General features: G+C 39.4%; 1 non-coding gene across 1 annotated transcript; it reads left to right on the forward strand.

The window, feature by feature from the left end:
* The first annotated feature begins 2,692 nt into the window (after positions 1–2,692).
* Positions 2,693–2,800, forward strand: LOC127742247 (small nucleolar RNA R71). Its single transcript, XR_008003435.1, has one exon. It is a non-coding gene; the product is annotated as a small nucleolar RNA R71 (small nucleolar RNA).
* Positions 2,801–4,200: the final 1,400 nt, after the last annotated feature.

Raw genomic sequence — 4,200 nt, forward strand, 5'->3', positions numbered from 1 at the left:
GGGACCTCGGGGATCACCTTTTTCAAGGCCACAACTTCATAGAAGTGGTCTTGATGCACCCTTGAGATGAATCTCTCCATCTTCTATGACTCGGATGTGGAAGCTTTTGCCTTCCCTTTTCTCTTTCTAGAGATTTCTTCGGCTTTAAGTGCCATAAATGGTTATGGAAACACAAAAAGCAATGCTTTTTCCACACCAAACTTAAAAGGTTTGCTCGTCCTCGAGCAAAAGAAGAAAGAAGGACGAAGAAGAAGAAGAAATGGAGGAGATGGAAAGTGATGAGTAGTTTGGCCAATGGGGGGGAAAGAAGTGTTTATGATGTGTGAAAATGAAGAAGGGGTGAGGGGTTTATATAAAAGTGGAGAGAGGGGTAGGTTTCGTGTATTAGGGTTGGGTTTGGGCGGGAAAGTTTTTTGAATTGGAAATGGTGGGGTAGGTGGGGTTTTAGGGAAGAGTAGGTGGAGGTGATTGGTGAAGGGTATTGGGGAAGAGTGTTATTGGAATGTGTGAAGAAGAGAGAGAGTGAGTTGAGGTAGGTGGGGATCCTGTAGGGTCCACAGATCCTGAGGTGTCAAGGATTTCTAATCCCTACACCATTCTGGCGTGTAAACGCCCTCGGAGTGCTAATCCTGGCGTTAAACGCCAGGTTGCTGCCTATTCTTGGCGTAAACGCCAGCTTTTCTTTCCTTTCTGGCGTTTAACACCAGCTTTTCTTCCCTTTGTGGCATTTAACGCCAGCTTAGTGCCCTTTTCTGGTATTAAACGCCAGTTTGGTGCCCTTTTCTGGCGTTAAACACCCAGAATGGTGCCAGACTAGGCGTTTAATGCCCATTCTGCTACCCTTACTGGTGTTTAAACACCAGTAAGCTCTTCCTCTAAGGTGTGCTGTTTTTAATGCTGTTTTTGAGTTTGCCTTGATTTTTGCAATTATTTTTGTGACTCCACAAGATCATCAACCTAAAGAAAACATAAAATAACAATGGAAATTTAACATAGATAAGTAAAAATTGGGTTGCCTCCTAATAAGCACTTTTTTAATGTCAATAGCTTGACAGTGAGCTCTCATGGAGCTTCACAGATATTCAGAGCATGGTTGGGGCCTCCCAACACCAAACTTAGAGTTTGAATGTGGGGGCTCTGGTTGACTCTGTATTGAGAGAAGCTTTTCATGCTTCCTCTCTATGGTTGCAGAGGGAGATCCTTGAGCCTTAAATACAAGGTAGTCCTCATTCACTTGAAGGACCAAGTCTCCTCTGTCAACATCAATTACAGCTTTTGCTGTGGCTAGGAAAGGCCTGCCAAGGATGATGGATTCATCCTTATTCATCCCAGTGTCCAGGATTATGAAGTCAGCAGGGATGTAAAGGCCTTCAACCTTCACTAAGACATCCTCTACAAGTTCATAAGCCTGTTTCGTTGAATTGTCTGCCATCTCCAGTGAGATTCTTGCAGTTTGTACCTCAAAAATCCCTAGTTTCTCCATTACAGAGAGTGGCATGAGGTTTACACTTGATCCTAGGTCACACAGAGCCTTCTCAAAGGTCATGGTGCCAATGGTGCAAGGTATTAAGAACCTTTCGGGATCCGGTTTCTTTTGAGGTATCTTCAGCTGAGCCAAGGTGTTTAGTTCATTAATGAGCAATGGAGGTTCATCCTCCCGAGTCTCATTACCAAATAATTTGGCATTCAGCTTTATGATTGCTCCAAGGTACTTAGCAACTTGCTCTTCAGTAATATCTTCATCCTCTTACTCATCAGAGCTCATGAATGGTAGAAGTAGGTTCAATGGAATCTTTATGGTCTCTGTATGAGCCTCAGATTCCCTTAGTTCCTCAAAGGAGAACTTCTTTTCTTTCAGCGGACATCCCATGAGGTTTTTCTCACTGGGAATCACGTCTTCCTCACTCTCTCCAGGTTCGGCCATGTTAGTCATGGTTATGGCCTTGCACTCTCTCTTTGAATTTTCTTCTGTATTGCTTGGGAGAGTACTAGGAGGAGTTTCAGTAACCTTCTTACTCAGCTGACCCACTTGTGCCTCCAAATTTCTAATGGAGGATATTGTTTCATTCATGAAACTTAGTGTGGTCTTAGATAGATCAGAGACTATGGTTGTTAAGCTAGAACGATTCTGGTTAGAGTTCTCTGTCTGTTGCTGAGAAGATAATGGGAAAGGTTTGCTATTACCAAACCTATTTCTCCCACCATTATTGTTATTAAAGCCTTGTTGAGGCTTCTGTTGATCCTTTCATGAGAAATTTGGGTGATTCCTTCATGAAGAATTGTAGGTGTTTCCATAGGGTTCTCCCATGTAATTCACCTCTTCCATTGCAGGATTCTCAGGGTCATAAGCTTCTCCTTCAGAGGAGGCTTCTTTAGCATTGCCAGATGCAGCTTGCAATCCAGTCAGATTCTGAGAAATAATATTGACTTGGTGAGTCAATATTTTGTTCTGAGCCAATATGGCATTCAGAGTGTCAATCTCAAGAACTCCTTTCTTCTGAGTTGTTCCATTGCTCACAGGATTTCTTTCAGAAGTGTACATGAATTGGTTATTTACAACCATTTCAATGAGTTCTTGGGCTTTTGCATGAGTTTTCTTCAGATGAATAGATCCGCCTGCAGAATGGTCCAATGACATCTTGGATAACTCAGACAGACCATCATAGAAGATACCTATGATGCTCCATTCTAAAAGCATGTCAGAAGGACACCTTCTAATCAATTGCTTGTATCTTTCCCAAGCTTCATAGAGGGATTCACCTTCCTTTTGTTTGAAGGTTTGAACTTCCACTCTAAGCTTACTCATCTTTTGAGGTGGAAAGAATTTAGCTAAGAAGGCATTGACCAGCTTTTTCCAAGAGTTCAGGCTGTCTCTAGGTTGTGAGTTCAACCATATACTAGCTTTGTCTCTTACAGCAAAAGGGAAAAGCATAAGTCAGTATACCTCAGGATCAACTATATTGGTCTTAACAGTGTCACAAATTTGCAAAAATTCAGCCAAGAACTGATAAGGATCTTCCAATGGAAGTCCATGAAACTTGCAATTCTGTTGCATCAGAGAAACTAATTGCGGCTTAAGCTCAAAGTTGTTTGCTCCAATGGCAGGAATAGAGATGCTTCTCCCATAGAAGTCGGGAGTAGGTGCAGTAAAGTCACCAAGCACCTTCCTTGCATTGTTGGCATTATTGTTATTTTCGGCTGCCATGTCTTCCTCTTTTTCGAAAATTTTTGTCAGGTCCTCTCCAGAGAGTTGTGCTTTAGCTTCTCTTAACTTCCTCTTCAGAGTCCTTTCAGGTTCAGGATCAGCTTCAACAAGAATGCCTTTATCTTTGTTCCTATTCATATAAAAGAGAAGAAAACAAAGAAAGTATGGAATCCTCTATGTCACAGTATAGAGATTTCTTGATGTGTCAGAGGAAAAGAAGAATAGAAGGATGAGGTAGACAAAGAAGAATTCGAACATATAAAGAGAGGGGGTCCGAATTATCAAAGAAGGAGAGAGAAGAAATTCAAATATTAAAATAAAAATAATTAATTAATTAAAAAGAGTTTTGAAAAAGTGGTTAGTGATTTTCGAAAATTAGAGAGAAAGAAGTAGTTATGTGGTTTTGAAAAAGATAAGAGATAGTGATTAGTTGAAAAAGATTTGGAAATAATTTTAAAAAGATAAGAAGCTAGAGAAAAAAAAAAGAGTTTGAAATCAAATTAAAAGATATATGATTGAAAAAATTAGATTTTGAAAAGATATGATTGAAGAGATATGATTGAAGAAAATTTGATTTTTAAAAAGATATGATTGTAAAAGATTTGATTTTTAAAATTGATGACTTGACTAACAAGAAATTAAAAAGATATGATTTTAAAATTCAAATATTGAACCTTTCTTAACAAGAAAGTAACAAACTTGAAATTTTTGAATCACAACATTAATTGTTAGTAAGGATTTTCGAAAATATTAAAAAAATGAAAAAGATTTGATTTTGAAAAATTAGTTTTAAAACTTGAAAGATTGAAAAAGATTTGAATTGAAAACAAAACTACCTCCTTGGTGCTATCCTGGCGTTAAACACCCAGAATGGTACCCATTCTGGCGTTTAACACCCACTTGTCTACCTCCTTGGGCATTAAACACCTAGCCAGGTACCCTGGCTGGCGTTTAAATGCCAGAATTTCTTCCTACTGGGCGTTTTGAACGCCCAG

This window comes from Arachis duranensis, chromosome 9 (genome assembly GCF_000817695.3).
Source record: "Arachis duranensis cultivar V14167 chromosome 9, aradu.V14167.gnm2.J7QH, whole genome shotgun sequence".
Taxonomy (NCBI): domain Eukaryota; kingdom Viridiplantae; phylum Streptophyta; class Magnoliopsida; order Fabales; family Fabaceae; genus Arachis; species Arachis duranensis.